This window comes from Tamandua tetradactyla, chromosome 4 (assembly GCF_023851605.1).
Source record: "Tamandua tetradactyla isolate mTamTet1 chromosome 4, mTamTet1.pri, whole genome shotgun sequence".
In the NCBI taxonomy this organism is placed as follows: Eukaryota; Metazoa; Chordata; class Mammalia; order Pilosa; family Myrmecophagidae; genus Tamandua; species Tamandua tetradactyla.
In genome coordinates, this window is record NC_135330.1 from 39,543,950 (window position 1) to 39,564,292 (window position 20,343).

Here is a 20,343-nt window from a genome sequence, read left to right on the forward strand (position 1 = left end):
TCCACCTATTATTGATTTCCAACTTCATTCCTTTATGATCTGAGAAGGTGTTGTGTATGATTTCAATCTTTTTAAATTTGTTAAGACTTGCTTTGTGACCCAGCATATGGTCTATCTTTGAGAATGATCCATAAGCACTTGAGAAAAAGGTGTATCCTGCTGTTGTGGGATGTAATGTCCTATAAATGTCTGTTAAGTCTAGCTCATTTATAGTAATATTCAGATTCTCTATTTCTTTATTGATCCTCTGTCTAGATGTTCTGTCCATTGATGAGAGTGGGGAATTGAAGTCTCCAACTATTATGGTATTTGTGTCTATTTCCCTTTTCAGTGTTTGCAGTGTATTCCTCACATATTTTGGGGCATTCTGGTTCGGTGCATAAATATTTATGATTGTTATGTCTTCTTGTTTAATTGTTCCTTTTATTAGTAGATAATGTCCTTCTTTGTCTCTTTTAACTGTTTTACATTTGAAGTCTAACTTGTTGGATATTAGTATAGCCAATCCTGCTATTTTCTGGTTGTTATTTGCATGAAATATCTTTTCCCACGCTTTCACTTTCAACCTATGTTTATCTTTGGGTCTAAGATGTGTTTCCTGTAGACAGCATATAGAAGGATCCTGTTTTTTAATCCATTCTGCCAGTCTATGTCTTTTGATTGGGGAATTCAGTCCATTAACATTTAGTGTTATTACTGTTTGGATAATATTTTCCTCTACCATTTTGCCTTTTGTGTTATATATATCATATCTGACTTTCCTTCTTTCTACACTCTTCTCCATACCTCTCTCTTCTGTCTTTTCGTTTCTGACTCTAGTGCTCCCTTTAGTATTTCTTGCAGAGCTGGTCTCTTGGTCACAAATTCTCTCAGTGACTTTTTGTCTGAGAATGTTTTAATTTCTCCCTCATTTTTGAAGGACAATTTTGCTGGATATAGGAGTCTTAGTTGGCAGTTTTTCTCTTTTAGTAATTTAAATATATCATCCCACTGTCTTCTAGCCTCCATAGTTTCTGCTGAGAAATCTACACATAGTCTTATTGGGTTTCCCTTGTATGTGATGGATTGTTTTTCTCTTGCTGCTTTCAAGATCCTCTCTTTCTCTTTGACCTCTGACATTCTAACTAGTAAGTGTCTTGGAGAACACCTATTTGGGTCTAATCTCTTTGGGGTGCGCTGCACTTCTTGGATCTGAAATTTTAGGTCTTTCATAAGAGTTGGGAAATTTTCAGTGATAATTTCTTCCATTAGTTTTTCTCCTCCTTTTCCCTTCTCTTCTCCTTCTGGGACACCCAGAACACGTATATTTGTGTGGTTCATATTGTCCTTGAGTTCCCTGATACCCTGTTCAAATTTTTCCATTCTTTTCCCGATAGTTTCTGTTTCCTTTTGGAATTCAGATGTTCCATCCTCCAAATCACTAATTCTATCTTCTGTCTCTTTGAATCTATCATTGTAGGTATCCATTGTTTTTTCTATCTTTTCTACTTTGTCCTTCACTTCCATAAGTTCTGTGATTTGTTTTTTCAGTTTTTCTATTTCTTCATGTTCAGCCCATGTCTTCTTCATGTCCTCCCTCAATTTATCGATTTCGTTTTTGAAGAGGTTTTCCATTTCTGTTTGTATATTCAGCATTAGTTTTCTCAGCTCCTGTATCTCATTTGAACTATTGGTTTGTTCCTTTGACTGGGCCATATTCTCAATCTTCTGAGCGTGGACCGTTATCTTCTGCTGCTGGCGTCTGGGCATTTAGTCAGATTTCCCTCGGTGTCAGACCCAACAAGTTTGTAAGATTTTTCTGTGAAATCTCTGGGTTCTGTTTTTTCTTATCTTGCCCAGTAGGTGGCGCTCGTGGCACACATTTGTCTGCGGGTCCCACCACCAAAAGGTGCTGTGGGTCCTTTAACTTTGGAAAACTCTCGCAGTCCGGGAGGTTCACTAGCCGAAGCGGCTTGGAAGAGTGTGAGCCGGCCCAGGGTCCGAGCGCGGGGAGGGTCGCTGGCCGCCGCAGCCCGGGAAAGCGCCCGTCCGAATTTCCTAGTCGGCCCGGGGCGACAAGCGTGGCATGAGGGCGCCAGCGGCAGCGGCCCGCCCGGGAGAGTGCATGTTCCCGGGGAGTCACGGGTTTGGAAGTGGCCCCCCCGCCCCCCCCCCCCCGTCGCCGTTCTCCGCGGCCTGGGGATTTCCGATCCAATTCTCTCAGTTGGTCCAGGGAGCCGTGCGTGGTGTGGGCGCCAGCCACCGCGGTTTGAGGGAACCGCCTGTCCAATTCTCCCAGCCGGCCCGGGGAGGAGGAAGGGAGTGACTCCGGCCGCTGTCTGCCCCGCCCGGTAAAGCCCGCGCCCCTCGGCGATCTCACCAGAGCGGGTTCTCTCAGCCAGCCAGCCGTTCCAGGATGGGGTACGCTGTCTTTTTTTATCTCTGTCGTGGCTTTGGGAGCTGTTCTGTATCGTTTCTACTCCCCTAGTAGCTGTCTTGGAGGAGAAACTAAGATCCGCACGTCTTACTAAGCCGCCATCTTCTCCGGAAGTCTCTGTTCTTTTTAACACCTTTCTTCTTTTCTGGTTCTCAGGGATAGTGGAGGGTTTCTTCTAAATTCTAAATTCTCCTTCTTTCTCACTTCTTTCCTTTTCTCCTGTACCTAAGAGCATCTCCTTTCCCTTCCTCTGTGTTCTTCTGTTTTGTTATTACAGACTTTGTGCTACATCTGACTCCCAGTCTTCTCCTCACATGCTCTAACTTTCAGGGACAGCCCAGTCTGTCCCATCAGCTTGCTCAGATTCACAAACGTGATGAAGCTGCCAGAATGAACAGTGATAAAATTTAAAAAGGATGCCATTCTGAACCTTTTCCCTTGTATATCCTCTCTCTCTGTCTCTCTCTCTCATACACACACACACACACACACACACACACACACACACAGGGTCCTATTATATATATTTCTAAGCCTAGGGTTTCTTATCAGTAATTATCAGTAAAAATTTTTTAAAAGTAGGGGGGTGGGGATTGAGAAGATCCTGTACTAAATGCTTAGTAAACAGACATCTGTTTCATTTCCTTTTCCCCTCTTCACCAGGGGTCTGTTTTGCTCATTCATTCCACTCTTACAGTCAGCCCTAATGTGTTCCACGCACCAGGGTCTCCAAAATAGAGGTCAGAGATGTGAAGATTGGAGTAATTCCTGTGATCTGTTGAAGAGCAGCATACCTATGAAGAGCAGCACACCTATGCACACATTCTCAGCACACTTTGTCAAAAGGTGAAACCAAAAACTCTTTCCCTTTACTCCGTCTTCCCTGTCATATCAGCTTTTTCAAGTGTTGGTCCATGAGTCAGTCCAGTCAGCCTTCCACCCTCCACCCTTGCTCTTTGGAACAGATCTTCTTCATGATTTTCTAATGGTGTCACGGTGAGGGAGGGTGGGATGGTGCTGGGAGGAGGGAGAGCCAGCCAGCCAGGGGCAAAGGAGTTGATGACAATTTCTGAGCAATAGAACTGGAAGTTCAAATTTACTGCTGAGTTTTATGGGCTGTCAAACAAGGCAAAGAGCCCAAACTTTTGCCCAATTCTTTGGAAAACAACTGTCTTTCCCAGCAGAGGCTCACTTGAAATCACAAAGGCCAGGCAAGCTTAAAGAGCTCCTAACTCTTACCACTCCTCCCAACACACACACATACACACAGGCTGACCTCCTGTACCCCTGGTTAGGATTAGGATTTGGGACAGCTGCCTTTGACCACACACAGAAGAGTCATCAGATTCAAGAGGAGACCCCTGAATCTCTCTTAATGCTCATTCCCCAAGCTCTTGTTAGAGAAAACAGCTTCCAGTTTATTGGCAATAGCTGGACTGGAGTCTGAGGCCAGTTGCCTGGAGTTCTCTTCCTTGGAAGCAGGAGTGATAGGAAATAGCATATGAGTGATGGAGAGAAGGTTAAAGCCCAGTTTGACTCAATAGAGGCTCAGCACTCAATGGGGTTGTAGAAAATCAGGGAGCAAACCATAAAAGCCCATTCATGAACCAGTGCTAACTCTCAGCCTCATCAGGGGGGTCACTCTTGCGGCATGGATGCTTCTGCTCATAACGGGTCTCCAGACCGTCACCACCCCTGCCACTGCCACTGCCCACCTACCGTGTTCCTTCCTGAAAGCTCAAAAGAAGTGATATAGCAGTGGAGACAACGTTTTAACTTGTTCTATTTATACAGTGTTACCAATCCAATTCCCTACTCTCCAGCAGAACCCTGCTTCTAGTCCACTAGTCTGCTCTTTGCCCTCCTTCACCCCTGCCATGTTCTACTATGCTACTTTCCCTACTCTGGTTCCTGCTGTTCCCCCTCCTAAGGAATCTCTTCCTTTTCCCCTCATCACCATAAATTGAGCATCTGTTATGATCCAGTTAAAATTCACAGCTTGCATGAGACCTTGTCCTGGGACTCCAGGACACCAAGCTTTCTTGCCAAAGAACATTCCCTTACAGGAGGGACAAGGTGGGAGTGGGACGTCAGGTAGAAGGAATCCCTGACAAGGGAGAGTACTGGTGGAAAACTGGGTCTCCAAGCACAAAATAAGGCCTAGAAACTGGTCAAGTTCAAAGACTCCCTGACTCAGAGCCAAGTAATCCAGCAGCCAAGCTAGCCGTGTTGTGGGAAAGGTGACCACACAGCAAAGTCAAGTCCAAGTGGGTAGTGGGTCCAAAGCCATGGCAGTATTGAAGAGGAGGGTCCAGGAAGAGAGGAGAGCATGTGTGTGTAAAGAGGTATGTTCCAGAATTTACATCATAAATAATAGTGTAGCACTATTTATTATAGGGAAAAATTGGGTACAACTTTAATGTCCATCAAAAGGAGAATGGATAATAAATAGTAATGCAGTGGATCACTTATCAACATGAATAAACCTCAAAACATAACTGAATTTAAAACATGTAGATGATATAATATGATGCTGCTTATATAACATTTGAAAACTTGTAAAACCATATATTGTATAGAGATACCTACATGTATCATTAAAAGTATAAAAGGATACAGGGGGAAGGTAAATACCAAATTCAGGGGAGTGTGGAGGGAGAGAAATGGCATGGGGAAGGGGTTAACAGTGTTTTAGTTTTTTAAAAAATTAGCTGAAGCATATATGGGAAAAATATATATACATTCTCTGTACTCTTCTGTGTGCTTGCAATATTGTATCATTTTTTAAAGGAACAAAAGGAGCATCTTTATGTCAGTAGCTTGCAACAGCTGATTGACTCAGGGGCCAAAGTGCACATCAGGTGAGAAATGAAAGGTACCCACAGGTAATGCACATAACCCTCCCCTGTGCTCTGGTGGTGTTTAAAATCTGTGCTTCAGCTCATATTTTTATGTGCTTTTCTCTAGTGTCCCATTCAGATGATAGACAAATTCCCTAATGTCCTTTCTGTGCCTTCTTTGGAGGCCCCAGAACCCTAAACAGGGAGCTGGACTGGAAGTGGATCACAACAAATACTTTTTGAGATGATTCCTCTCATCATTTTTGCCCTAGATAAAGCCAATCTCCCCATTTGGCATAAAAACCCTACCCGAAATGGATCTCCTCTCAGGGCTTCTCCATCCACCTGGGCCCATTCACGATACCACCCACCCTCAGACTTGCCCATGACCACTTTCCACAAAATCTCAGAGACAACTCAAGATAAAGAAGTTGGCCAAAAGCAGGCTGACCAGCTAAGATGGTCTAGCACAATGGTTCCCACCCTGCAATACATAAGTATCACCTGAGGAAATTTTTAAAAATTACCGGCCCTCACATCTGACCCCTAGACGTTCTAATTTGTTATTCCTGGGGCGGGAGATTCTAACCGACACTGTGTGTCTCAACTTTCTCTACAGTTGAGAAAGTGTTGATGAAGAGGTTTGGCGGGAATAGAGTGAGCCTCGAGAACAAGTGAGAGAATATGGTCTGTTGGGGACAAGGATCTCAGAAGACTTAGTGAATTGGTCAGTGCAGTTCCAAACACACTTGAGGAGAAGAATCTGCCAGTAGCTCCCCTTCTAGAATTCCAAGAGTTGTATGGTCCCAGCAAACAGTATGAAAGTGGGTAAATGCTAGAGGTAAGCAGGGGTTGAAAATCCCAAGAATAAAATAATAAGATGTCACCTGGGCCAACCTGCCTCATTGGTTCATTACAAGACAAGATTTCATTGATGGTCTACTATGGTGGGTCTCAACTGTAGCTGCATGTTGGGATCACCTGAGGAAAATTTTCAGCATACCAACATCCAAATCTCAGGTAAGTTAAATCAGAATCTCTGGGGGTAGGGCCAGGCATTGGCATTTTTGAACATCTTCCCAGGTGATTCTCAAGCAGAGGGAAGGTTCGAGAATTACTTGTCTGCTCTGCCTGGCACTGAGCTGGATGTCAGCAAAACAAAGATGAACAGATAAGCCCTACCCTAAGGAGTCCCTGAGGCGTCCAGGTTTGTAAACACAACACACCAAAGGCTATGAGAGCCTGCAAAAGAAAGCACTCAACTCTGCCTGGAGAGAATGATTCAGGGAAAGGTCCTGCTTACGGACGCCTCATTGACACATGTGGGACAACAGAAAAAGTCACTCCCTTGAAGGTCAGCTAGGCAAAGACCTCAAGGATTCATCTGGTCTCCAGCCATAATTTTGCTGAAGCCATTCTACGGAAAGAGACAGCTATGTGATACCTTGACAGGAAACTTGTTATCCCCATTGGCCAGTTGGCCCACTCTGATCAGGACGTTACCCCTCTTTTATCTAATCTCAAAGAGCAGCCTAAACCAGCCTGCCTTGCCCTATTTTTGAACCAACTGCTCCTCATCCTGCAGGACACCTCTAGCTGTGGGAGGCACATTCTAGCTAGAACATAGCATTCAGGGAATGAGCCCCATCCCCCCCAAGACAAACTTCACGGAAAACAAGTCCTGTTCCCAGGAAAGCCTATATATAAAGCACATTTCCTGGTTGCAAGGGACTGAGGTAAATGGTTGTTCCTTCTCTCTGCTCGGGCACTCTCAACTGAATAAACAAAAAAGTAGGGTTTATACCAGTGCCTTTGGGGGTTTTGTTATAATTATTTTAATTAGGGTTGCCATGGTTGAATCCCTGGAAATCCTGGGAAGATCATCCTGGTGAGTTTGGGAATTGCCAAAATGATATGTTACCCAAGGCATGATCATCTCCCCAGGAGGAGCAGCCAGGCTCACTGCTGGAATTCTAAACACTTGCTTCAATTTTTCCCGGAGTTCTAGTCATTGGTATGCTCAGCGGCAGTTCCACTTGATCACACTGGTTTCTTGTGGTTTGTTATCCTATCAGGGACTAAAAGCCTTGAATACAATCAATGCTGAGAAGATCAAATAAAAAGCAGTTGTAAAGATGCTCCACCAGCATCCATCTCCCCAGGGGATCAGCCGTGGTGTGGGGCCATGGGGAGGGGTGCAGGCTGGTTTCCCCAGAGTCTTTGTGTTTGCTGAACTGCTCTCCTGGGTGTTTCTTGTCAGTCTCAAACCCAGGCTGGGACCCAAAGGAATGCAAGTCTCCCATGATCAGACTGGAATACAAATGGAGTTTTAGATGTAAAGATCAGGTTTGATAGCACATAATAGGAGGGACATGCAGGAAAAGAAACCCCTTCCCAAAGCTTCATCATTCTGCAAGTGAAAATTCAAGTCACTAACAAGACTCTGTCTGTTTTTAGTTCCCAGCCCCAAGCCGCCAAGCCTTTGCTCCCAAAGAAGGAAAAAGGGAAGTTTTAAATCAAGTCATTCTAAATCCTCTTTTATCCTTAAGATAATCTATTATTTGTTTCTTTACTAATGCAGTGAGATTCTGATGACCCAGGCCCCCTATGGCTCCTGCCACAGGCCACAGAGGTGACCTCAAACCATCACCATGCTCCATCCACAATTGGAAGGGAAGTTTGAAGATCTCTCAATATATGTTAGTAGAGCCATCAGGAAAAGTAGGAAGACTAATATAAACTAAAGCCTTGTCATACATTGAAATCTGGTTGAGTTAGCCCCGAGTTCCAATGAAATGAGCTTCTTGGAAGAAGCTGAGTCTGCTGAATGCTGGACAGGGTTGATATCTTTCAGTAAGTTTGGCATTAAAACCACCACTTGGTCCCAAACTATACACCCTCATAAGAGTCGTTGCCAGATACTGAGCACTGAGTAAATGTTCTCTCATGTAATCTTCCTGATAACCCCTATAAGGTAAGTGCTGATCCTTCTCTCTACAGTTGGAGAAACTGTGCCTCAGAGAGATAAGTAACTTGCCCAAGGTCACGCAGCAAATGATACAGCCTGGATGGCCACTCAGGTTCATCTGATGCAGGAGTCTGGCTTGTAAATTGTGCAGTCCTGCACTCAGGTGTGTGCCCTGGGTTGGCACGCCCACCTCATCTCACTGCGGTTACACTCTGCCCACTGTTAAGCCACCTTTCTCACCTGCCTTCCATTATGCTCCAGCCTTCACTTCCCTCAACTGAAACAGCCAACCTAAATTTGTCTCAACCAGATCGAATTCCACCACCAACCCATGCCAGTAGATGCGCGTGGCTGTGAGACACCTGAGTGGATACCGACAGTATCTGCCCATTGGCCAGCCTGGGGTTCCAGGCAGCCCTTCCCTCACAGTGGCTGCCTCTTAGGGATTCCGTGCCTGACTGCCCTCCTCAGTGCTCTCCTAAGCTTCTGCTTACTCCTCACCAGCCAGATGACCTGGTAGCAGTGGGGATCTGAAATCGTAATCAAGAAATCAGGATCTAAGGGATGGTTTTGATTACTAAATCATTTTATAAATTTTCCTTTTTGTTTTCCAATACATTGGAAATATAATTTTTATATTATATTTAATATAAATACAATATATTCATATTATATTTATATTAATATAGGGAAATACCTGAAACTCTAAATTGTAATCCAGCTGCCTTGATCTCTGATGATTGTAAAATTGCCTTATCTTCTGCCCCTGTGATTGTAAAAACCCTTGTGACTACGTTCATTTGTACCCATTTATCCAGTTTTTCAACTTTAGAGTCTTGTAATTACTAAGGACAGCCCCTAATGTTTATTAATGAAGGGCGTTGGGTCTGCCCAGAACTAACCCACTCCAAATCCAAACTTATCTTGATAACCAAGACTGGGTCTAACCAAAGTGGGCCCACCTGACATACACAGTAGCTTAGACTTTAACCGACAAGTCACTTATACCTCATTCCGCATTTTCTTTCATACATTTCTATGACTAAGCACGTGATCAATCTGCGCATGCTCAATAATCAGATCACCTCTAATTACAACATCAGAGCCACTGTGCTCATTATCCTAAGCCCTGCCCATCCTTTCCTCTAATAAAACTATCAGAATTCCTGCAGCTTGGGGAGACAGATTTTGGGCAATAGGCCGTCTGCTCTCCTACTACGCTTCTAGTAATGAACTCTTTCTCTCTTTGAAATCCCGGTGCCTCAGGAATTAGCTATTGGGTGCAACAGTCAAAAAAATCCACAGCCTTTGTCCAGTAACACATTGGTCACCCCAAGAGGGCCTCATGAGTCCCACCCCCTTTGCCCCAGACCAGCCAGAGAAGCCTGTTTCCAATACGGAGTCAGTGCCAGCACAAGGTTTCCTACAACCCGCAGCAGACCACTGCCTTTTGGCAAAGGAACTTTGTTTGCAGAGACTGGTTATTGTGATGTCGCTGAACTTGTTCACATTTGCCATATACCTTATTGGGCAAGGGACAGTGAGGCCTGACACCCTCTCTTCCCACAGAGCCACCTGTGCCCTGCAGCGCAAGACTGTCAGTTCACGCTGTTGATTGGCTGAGAGCAGGCAGCACATGCCAGCCAGTAGCCAATCAGTATGGCTCACACCTCAGTGAACTGGTTTTATTTCCAGGATGGAGGAGCATTGGAGGCAGGCCCTGGAAGGGAAGGTGACTTAATCAGATAGAAATCCTCCGTCTCCTGCCTGTGTGAGAGAGACAACCCAGCCTCCTGTGTACCCGGTGGGTTCCAGGCTGGTGGGTGGTTGTTTTTCCTCCAAAGCCATTAGCCAGACTTGCTTCTCACCCAAGGGCTGTGGTTTAGGGAATGTTTTGACTTGAAACATTCAGGCCTGGGGTGGAATTTGGAGTTGTGAGACCCTTCTGTGTTAAAAAGGAAAAATGAACGGTCTGTTCTGTTTAGAACCTTTTAACAATGCACAGTATAAAGTACAGGCCACAATTATGCTGCTGAAATGCTGGTTTTCTGAGCGGAGCAGGCTGTGTGCAAGATGGCCTGGCCTGGCTATTCCTCTGGCACGCCCCCTGCTGGTGGTGACAGAACTTCCAGAAGAGTGTGTCTTTGTCTGCACATTGTTTCCACCTTTCCCCAAACCCTTCCCACTGTTCTCAGGATATAAGAGAGACCACTTTTCCTAAGCCAGATGAACTTTGTTCTGAGCAAATGAAGGAAGGGTGGATGTTTGGGAATGCGTGAAACAGTTTCTCTTGGGCCTGGGTTGTAAGACTTTGTCTCATCATCACAGCCATAGGCAGCGCCTGCCCGAGGTTGGAAGCTAGACAAAATGACCTCCCCTGGAACCCTGGATACACCCCAGGGCATTTCTACCACCAGAAAGCAATGCTTCATTTTATTGCATCCTATGATCAAAAGATAAGGTGAGAATCATAGGCTTCTAAACATTTAAAACTGACCAATTTACTGAAAAACTAGAAACTGTTTCAAAGATTATCCACAAAAGATGGTACTAATCTGATTTATTGAAATGAACTTCCTTATAGACCCACACAACCCTGAAGCCTCAGTAAGCTTTTGCATAGAAATTGGCAAACTGATTAGAAAATGTATGTGGAAATGCAAAGCTTCTAGAGTAGCCGAAACAATTTTGAGAGAGAAAAACAAGGATATTGGGAGACTAACACTTCCAAACTTGAAGACTTAAGATCAAGGCTATGTGATACTGGAGTAAGCAAAGGTACATAGATGAAAGGAACAGAATAAAAGTGTAGATATACTCCCTCAGATCAGTTGATTTTAGACAAAGTTCAAAGGTGTCAAGATAATTTAATGGTGAAGACATAACCTTTTTTAAAAATTGTGCTGGTAAAATTTGATATCCATATGCAGAAAAATGAACCTGGGCCCTTACATGTCACACATAAAAATTAACTTGAAATCATTTGTAGTTTTAAATGTTAGATCTAAAATTAAAAACTTCAAGAAGAAAAACGGAAGGTAAAACCTTTGCGATCTTGGATTAAGTTAAGATTTCTTAGCTAAGACGCGCAAACCCAATAGACAGAGGTGGCAGCCATCTCCTGCCTGACATCATGCTGCCCTCAGACCCCTCATGAAGACCAAGATCTTCAAAAAACAGGACCAAGAAGTTCATCTGGCACCAGTCAGACTGATATGTCAAAATTAAGCATAATGTGCAGAAACCCAGAGGCATGGACAACAGGGTCCAGAAAAAATTCAAGGGCCAGCTCTTGATGCCCAACATTGGTTATGGGAGCAACAACGAAGAAAAACAAAGCACATGCTGCCCAGTGGCTTCCGAAAGTCCCTGGTTCACAGTGTCAAGGAGCTGGAAGTGCTTACTGTGCTGACATTGCTCACAACGTTTCTTCCAAGAACTGCAAAGTCATCGTGGAAAGAGCAGCCCAAGTGACCATCCCAGTCACCAACCCCAATGTTCAGCTATGCAGCAAAGAAAACAGACAGTTCTTGGGCAAGTTTTATTTGTGTGAAATAAAACTTTAAGAAGTAAAAAAAAAAAAAAGAAGAAGAAGAAGAATATCAGCTCCCTGAGGGCAGGGACCATATTTTGCTCACTCACTGGATTCTCTATCCCTAATGCTGCAGCTGGCACATAATAGGAACTCAAGGAATATCTGTTGAATTAATGAATGCCATGGTCATTGCGTTATCACCAGCTTCTGCCATAACACTACAAGTTCTTGCTAAAAGAATGAATAAATGAGAGAGGGGCAGGTCTGGGTTTTGAAGAATGAATACAAGTTAACCAGATTGGGGGGGATGAAAGGAAAGAGGCAGGAGAGCCCAAAGGGAGAGATGGTAAATTTGCAAAAGCAGGTCAGAAGGTGGTGACTTTTTGGAAGTGGCCTGTTTTCTGAAAATGAGTTTAGTTAAGGTTTTACAGGAAAGTGGCAGAAGAACCCTAGGCTTTCTCACTTTTTTTTCCCCAGTCTTCCACCACTTATCTACTTTTGATCATTAGCAAAGTCATAGAGCCCATATGTTTCTACTGTATTGATAACAATTTTTTTGTTTGCAAATAATAGAAATGTTAACTCAGCAAAAGAATTAGCCAAGTGTCAGGGTTGGTTCTCCATCTCTCCCTCCTTCTACATGTCTTAGCTTTCTTCCTTCTGAGGCAGTCTCGTTCACTCCCACTTCAGACTTTTGTCAATCTCATTGAGAATCTGGATATTTGGATAATCCTCTATGGAAGAATGAGCTATGTTGGAGTACAAGAACTTTTGATCCCAATTTCATTCTCAGGCACAAACCTTTACTAATTTCTAATTGATCCTTGGAGCTGTAAGAAAGGAAATCATGCTCCCTGAGGTTATTTGACTTTAGTAGAGAATATTCCAGATTGGATGGTCCGAGTCTAGAACTGTTACTATTATGTATTTACTGAGTAACCACCATGTACATGTGAGTGCAGAGAAATCAGAATAGATGGCAGAATTAGCCTTTCCCAGTGGGGTGAGACTCTGTGCCACTTCCAAGCATGTCCATCTGCACTTCCATCCCTCACCCACCCCACCAGCCTGGACCAGAATGTTCAGAAAAGAGGGCACAATCACAGTCAACAACTAGTTGGTAAAACTCAATTTCAAAATCCACTCTCCCGACTTCCAGTCTAGCCCACCTTAAGCATGATCCTGCTCTAGCTCCTCTCCGGCACCAGCCACATTTAAAGCCTCCTTCCCACCAGCATAAGTCCAAGTTCCTCATCCCCAGTCCTGAGGACTCCAAGGAAGCATCGAGACACTCACCACCAGCCACACTGAACCTCTCAATCTTGCTATCCCACATGCATCTTGATTTGGCACCATAACTTCCAGGCACCTAATCCTCTGTTTACACAGAAAACTCAATAATCTGAATTTTTGAATCCCTGAGGGCTCCTCTAACACAGCCAACTTTTGTTTGACTCTGGGGCCCGCCTCTTGGTCTGAGGCCCATCATCTGCAGGCCTGTTCACCGCCACACAATAGAAGACTTGTGTGTCTCTTTCACAACTGAGGATGTGATAGTGGATGCCGGGGCTGCCTGCCAACCTCTGTGGCTTAAGTCTTTGCCCACTGGCTGGCGTGATGTAAAGGTCAGTAGGTGGGTCAGGCAGAGTCATAGGGGCAGACACCTGTTGGTGTCTCTGAGATCACTGGCACAGGCCAGGGGTGACCAGACTTCTCTCTGAGCCCTTCACTCTCCCAGGGAAACCATCCTCAGAGATCACAGATTTCTTTGATGGACTTGAGTGGCAGAGACCTAATACAGCCACCAAGAGCTTTCTAACTTGAAAAGAACTCTGATTTTCCCCAATCGTATTTCCCCAGAAGTCTATTATAAGCCATAGCCATCCATTCATTTGTTCATTTCTCTTTCCGCTCATCAAAAAATTTACTGAACTCTTACTACATTCCTGGCAAGTTAATAAAGTTGGTGTGACTTACTAGAATATTCATTTTTCCCATCTCATCCATGTCTCAGTCATAAAATGCTCCCTCATCCAGGAGTTTCTATTTTAACTCAGTCGAACATATATTTATGTATATATTCAACACACGCGTTATATATCTGTTGTGTTATATAAACATGTTATATTTAACATATAACATTGAGAACACACTGACATATAAAATGTAGTACCCTCCCTTAAAGTGCTCACAGTTTAGTGGCAGAGACAGATTCATATGTAAGTAAAGTGCATTTACTGTGGCATGGACAAAAACAACATGTGCATATGAAGACTTAGGTACATAAGTGTCCAAAGTTAGCAGAGATTAACAAAGGAAGAATTAGCAGGATGGAGAGGAGCAGTCATGGGAGGCTTTCTAGAAGAGGTGATGTTGGAGATGGATTTTGAAGGACAAACTGAATTTGCTAGACACAGCAGGATGGGGGTCATTGAGAAAGGGCACCCCAGGCAGAGGAAGCAGTATATGCAAAGGCACCCATCTCTGATCCCATAACCTTTTGTTTTCAGGCTCTTTAGAGAAGGCCACTGGGGCAAACTGTATTTTTTCAGGATGGCTGCAACCCGGTCTCGCATCTCCTGTGCTTAGAATGTGAGTTAACATTCCTCCCATGAAGAGGTGGATTTGTTACCTGCCCGGGCCTATAACAACAATGGAAGTGCTGCCATGTGACTTCTAAGGCAAGGATGGAGAAGGTGAGAGAGCTGCCATCTGGTTCTCTTGGGTCTTTCACTCTTGGAAACCCCGAGGAGGCAAAGAATCTATATGGAGAGGCCACGTGTAGGTATTTTGGCCCCAGCTGAGGTCCAGCTAACAGCCAGCACCTACTGCCTGACAGGGGAGGGGAGGAGCCTGTGGGTTGACTCCAGACCCAGTTGCCATCAGCTGCAGAACCGTGAGAGATACTAATAATAAAATGACTGCTGTTGGTTTAAGCCACTAAGTTTTGCGTGATTCATTATTGAGCAATACATAACAAGAGCAATAATATTCCATCTTGTAGTATTGTGATTTATGCCCTGGCCTTATTCCCACATACTAAAATGTAGAAAGTTATTTGAGGGCAGGAGTCATATATTTTTTATTACACAGTACTTGGCGATGGGTTGGTAATAGGTCAATGTCTATGAAATCAAATTTGACAGGATAGAACTTTCTGTTCACCCAGTCTGAACTAGCTCACTCCATGGGGTTTAGCAGAATGCTTCTTGGCTTCTCACTTTCCCGGACTAGGCATCAACTGAGAAAATGCTGATCTCCTACTTACATAGAGTGGGTGCTCAGTGGGTGCTCAACAAATAATTTTTGATTGAAGGCTACAACTTAAGTACGTACACATTTTTAATAAGCACAAGGCTATGAAACTATAAAGAAGGGAGGGAGAAAAAGCAATTCTGATCGCTGTTGACATTCATTCATTCATTCATACCTCTGTGTTTTCAGCATTTTCAAGGGTTCATCACATTCTAGAAATAATGCTAAGTGCAGGAGTGTTATGACGTATGAATCCAGGCTGGGCCTTCAGGAGCTCATAGTCCATGGAAAACCTCCAATTGGTCACTGGTAAGAGCAGTGGGCTTTAGGAGACCTGGGCTCTTTCCCTAGCTTAGTCACATATGGTGTGTGACCATGGCTGTCTGGTCCAGTTTTTCCCTTCATAAAATGAAGGAACTGGACAAGCTTCCTAACCGCCCCCTAAGCTCAGCCTACTCACAATGGGGGTGACTTCCATGTCCAGTCTTGATGTCTTTTCCATGCTGTAATCCTAAAGCCTTGACCGTGTGGGTAGCTAGCTCCTTTTGGGGCTCTCCATCATGCCAGACTCACAGGTTCTTGCTGTTGGAAGGGTCCTAAAGGTCCTCAAGCCCATCAATGCCTGGATCCCTTTTACCTTCCCTACTAGTCCCTAGTAACTCAGCAAATTCTGGAGGACCTCTGCTAGGAGACATTATGTCCCTCTTTGAAATGCTACAGCAGTAATCCAACACTCTAAGGTTTGCTGCTCATTGCTGTCTCCTTCACTCACACTCCCCATGGTGACTGGTACTGCAGCTAACTCTGTTAGCACTGGACTAAACTTCAACGGAAACAGTGCAGAATCATATTTTCTTATTTCCCATCCTTCACCCAGATCTTCCAAGCCATCAGCCTTTCTATCCTTAGTGCATCCCTCAAGATCTCTCCTCCTTCATTCTCAAAATACTCCAGAAGCTACCCAATCTGTGTTTTTCCTGCTTATTCCATCCTTCTGATCATCGTGACCGGATTAATCTTCCTAACTTGTGACCATTCCTTGCACTGACTCAAAAACATGGATTAATTTTCTACTGTTTGCAGGATTCTTTCAGTCATTCATCAAGTATTTATTGAGCACCTACCATAAAGACCCTGGGGATATAAAGGGTGAGCAAAATGTAATTGCACCTACCATCAATTGTAGCAAATGTATCATTCTAATGCAATATGTTAATAGTGGGGAGACGTGAGGTATTATAAGGGAACCCTGCATTTTCTGCATGATTTTATGTAAACTTACACCTTCTCTAATTTAAAGAAATTATACACAAAAGGAAAATTTATATATATATATCATTGTAACCTAGGTGGGAACACACAAAACAAGTGATCAGTGCTGTAATCAGAAAAGGACCTATGGGTTGTTCTGGAAGCATATAGTATGACAGGAGCACCTCAACGGGCCTGAGAAGGATTTGTCAGGAAAGATTTTCTGGGCGTGGAACAGCTAAATGGAATAAAAACTCCTATACCTGGTGGCGATGGTAGTTCAACATTGCAAATGTGATTAATGCCACTGAATTTGTATGCTTGGGAGTGGTTGAGATGGGAAAATTGCATGTTGCATATAAGTTACTACAATTTAAAAAGAGAATGAGAGACTAAAGAGAAAATGACAATTAAAGACAGTGTATGATCCTGGACTGGATCCAATGACAGAAGACAAAATGCCCAAAGGACATTATTGGGACAATTGAAAACATTGGAATATACACTGTATGCTTTAATCAGTTAAATTTCTTGAACTTGATAATCATACTTAATATGGCTATCTAAGTAAATATTCTTATCCTCAGGAAATAAACACGGAAGTATTAAAGTGGAAGAGGAGCATGACATATGTAACCTGCTCTCAAATGTTTAAAAAATAAATAGACACACATAGATGATAGATTAGATTGATTGATAGATAGATAGATAGTCAAGCAGATAAACAGATATTGATAGAGAGATAGATAAATTGGTAAATCTGGGTCTCTAGGTAGAGAGTATGTTGGAGTTCTTTCTGTATTGTTTTTGCAATTTTCCCATAAGTTTGAAATTATTTTGAAACAAAAGGTTAAAAAAGAACACCTCCCTTACCTGCATTCAAGGTCTCTGTCCCCATTATTAGCCAACTCTACCCCCTAAGAGTGCTTTCCCAGGGTATCCATCCCTCCACTAACTTAAACACCCTAATTACCCACCTTCTTCCTTACTCCACTGCTCTATTCTGAATTCTTTCTCCAAGTGTGGAATTTCAACTGAATTATAAATTCCATCCTGGCTGGACTGGCAGTCTTGAGCCAAGGCCAGCTCCATAGTCTGCAGAGGACTGATCTGAGAGGCATATTTTAAGTGTTTAAATTAGGTGCTCTGGCAGAGACCATCCGTGCTGTCACCTGGCACATGGCCACCCAGCTAAGGACATTTCCCCATCAATTTCCAAACCTGAGTGCAGCTGAGGTGGCCACCTTGGAGTCTAGGCCTTGACGAGGTTGCAGGTGCTCTTCTCCATGCCCTCCCCCTCTTCCCGCTGAAACCTGGACATGGTAGTGGCCCAACCTTGACCATGTGACCTTCCCTATTATAACCATGACCTGTAAAAGAAATAAATGCCCTGGTCCCTTAAGCCACTATATTGTTGGCTCTCTTCGTCAGAGCAGCCAAGCCTTATCCCAACTAATACAGATGTCAGCAGGCTGGATTTCTGACTTTCACTGAAAGCATGGAAGTTCTAGCAACACTGTGGCTACACATCTACAGGGCACCAGCCAGCATGCCATGAGCCCTTGTTTGCCACAGATCCCATAGATGTGTCCCTGTCACAGCCCTTGCACTATGGTTTTTCTGACCTTTCACTCTTTTCTGTGTTCTGCCCAATTCTTGCAGGCAGTTGTGTTTTCAAAACTGCCCTGAAATTTATTTGAAGCATTTGAACCTCAGAGCAGAACATGACTCAGAGAGTCCAATTACAGATGACCCTACCAGCTGTTCTCCCAGGGGTCTGGGCTCTTTTGAAACCTGTACCCTGGTTTAGGAGCTGGATAAACCCAATGACTGCCCCCATTCCCCCCCAAAAAATTCTGTAATGTCACCTTTCCCTTCCTGAAATTAAACTAATATAACCCACCTAAGCACACAATTTCAAAAATCATTATAATGCCCTCAGTGAAATGTAAAGGAGAAATAAAATTTATTTATGATTATATCATAAATGTTTCAAAATATAAATGTTTGCTTGGATAGCATTAGAAGACATCATGAAGTAGTCTGAATGCTTGCATCCAGAAATAGAATCACTATGAATCTGACAGCTATAAATGCAGACTGACACAGGCATGTAATTTCGGTAATTCAAATATTCCAAGTGGCATTGCCATTGTGGATGTGATATTTTCCAAGAAGTGAACATGATGGTTAAATTCATGTATCCACTTGGCTATGTTATGGTGTTCAGTTGTTTGGTCAAGTAAGCACCGGCCTGATTGTTACTGTGAGGATATTTCATGGATTTAAATCGTTAATCAGTTGATTGCATCTGTGGCTACAAAATCTACAACCAACAAAGGAGATTGTCTTCAGCTATAAGAGAAGTCTCATCCAATCAGTTGAAGGCCTTAAAGGAAGAATTGATGATATTGGCAGTTAGAAAGAATTTCTTTCTCTACTTCAGCCAGCCAGCTTCTTCTGGGGAATTCACTGAAACCTTCATCACAGTTCCAAGTTTCAGCCACCCTGCAGAATTTATAGTTGCCAATTCCCACAGTCATATGAGCCAATTCCTACAATAAATCCCATTATATGTGTGTATATGTATATATACAACCTGTTGGGTCTGTTTCCCTGGAGAACCCTGACTAATACAGTACTACAGTGAACAACCCTTGGTAAATTCCCAAACAAACCACAATTCAGTCTTGATTTCTACAGCAGTTGCATTCCTGGAAAAATTAGTGTATTTGAAATCATGCAACAAATACTTTAGGTTGAAGAGCAAAATGGAGTTGGGTTTTAGGCTCAGATCATTCCTGACAAGTCCTGCTGTCAAGAACTCACAGTGCAGACTCAGCAGTTCTTTGTTGGGTGGCCCCCTCTAGGGCTTTGCAGGCCATCTTGCTTCTCTGCCCTTTTCCTACTCCATGATGGGGCCACCAAATCCCCAACCGCTTAGGCAACCAAATGCCCCACACATTTCCAGAGGCCACCTTGGGGCAGATGCTCCACCAAGGAGAACCACTTCTCCAAACCAAGAGAACACAAAGAGGATATTGAAGTTTTTTTCTGAACAGGGCTCTAAATTCCTATCCACAGCTTGGTGAAAATGAGGCATCACCACAACTTCATTTTCTGTGACTATACGGACTTGTTAGGCTTTTAGCACAAATGCTCAGAAAAGGCTATAAAGAACCTCCCAAGTGAGTCGAGCAACTGGTTTTCCCCTTTGGTCTCTTAGAAAGAGGAGCAAGTGTGTGGCTGCTCAGCAGACAAGCCCAACTCTCCCCACTCCACTTAAACCCTGGCAAGACAAGCTTTGCTTCTTGATCTGCTTTTAAAGAGGAGGTATAAATACAGCAAGAGGCTCAAAGTGAATGGAATTCAGTTTTCCCATCCCTCTCCTCTCTCATCTATTAATAGCCTCTTTGGAAGAGTCACATTGAGACATTTATTCGCCCTTTTCTGAAAGAGCTTTAGCTAAAATAGTTCCCAAGCCATTTTTCTATGCTTCTTGATACTGGGGTAGCCAAGATGGACATCTACTCTCAAAGAAGCATGTATGTGAAATCAGAGTCAGTGCACCAGTCAGCTCCCACAGACCCAGAAAGCCTGGGCACGGTGGGTGCTTCCTCCTCAGGACACTGCCACAAAAATCAGCCTTCTACTCATTGACAAAACTCATTTTCTCAGCAGGCTGTGGAGTTGTCTGAACTCATACGTATTTCATTAAGTGGTCTTTTAGTCTAAGTGCTGTTGTGCGTAGAGACATGTATAATGAAGGGCAGGATCAGAGAGAAAGAGGATGAAATGTGCTCTCCATCAGGACCCAAAGGCCAGGGTCCGCTGCCTCCTTGCTCCTCAGATGTCAGCCTACTCCAGGCAAGCACCGTGTTTTCTTCCTTTCAGCCCATCCCACAACCTCATTTCCTCCTCTGTGCCAAGTGATTTTTAACTGTCCGACTGGGAAGGATCTAACCTGACAGGGCAATTAAATATTAATATCTTGATTGAAGAGACTTTGTGCAAATCAATTAAAAAATAGGACATGTGGGCCTGAGATATTTTTCATCTGTTTTCTCATTCCATCAGG

The 20,343-nt window shown here is 43.6% G+C and overlaps 1 long non-coding RNA gene and 1 pseudogene across 1 annotated transcript; both read left to right on the forward strand.

Moving 5' to 3' along the window:
• Nucleotides 1–4,600: 4,600 nt before the first annotated feature.
• LOC143680751 (uncharacterized) lies at nt 4,601–7,091 on the forward strand. Its single transcript, XR_013174161.1, has 3 exons — nt 4,601–4,761; nt 5,207–5,277; nt 5,876–7,091. It is a non-coding gene; the product is annotated as an uncharacterized LOC143680751 (long non-coding RNA).
• Nucleotides 7,092–11,356: 4,265 nt separating this feature from the next.
• LOC143680214 (large ribosomal subunit protein eL32 pseudogene) lies at nt 11,357–11,790 on the forward strand (annotated as a pseudogene).
• The last annotated feature ends 8,553 nt before the right edge of the window (nt 11,791–20,343 follow it).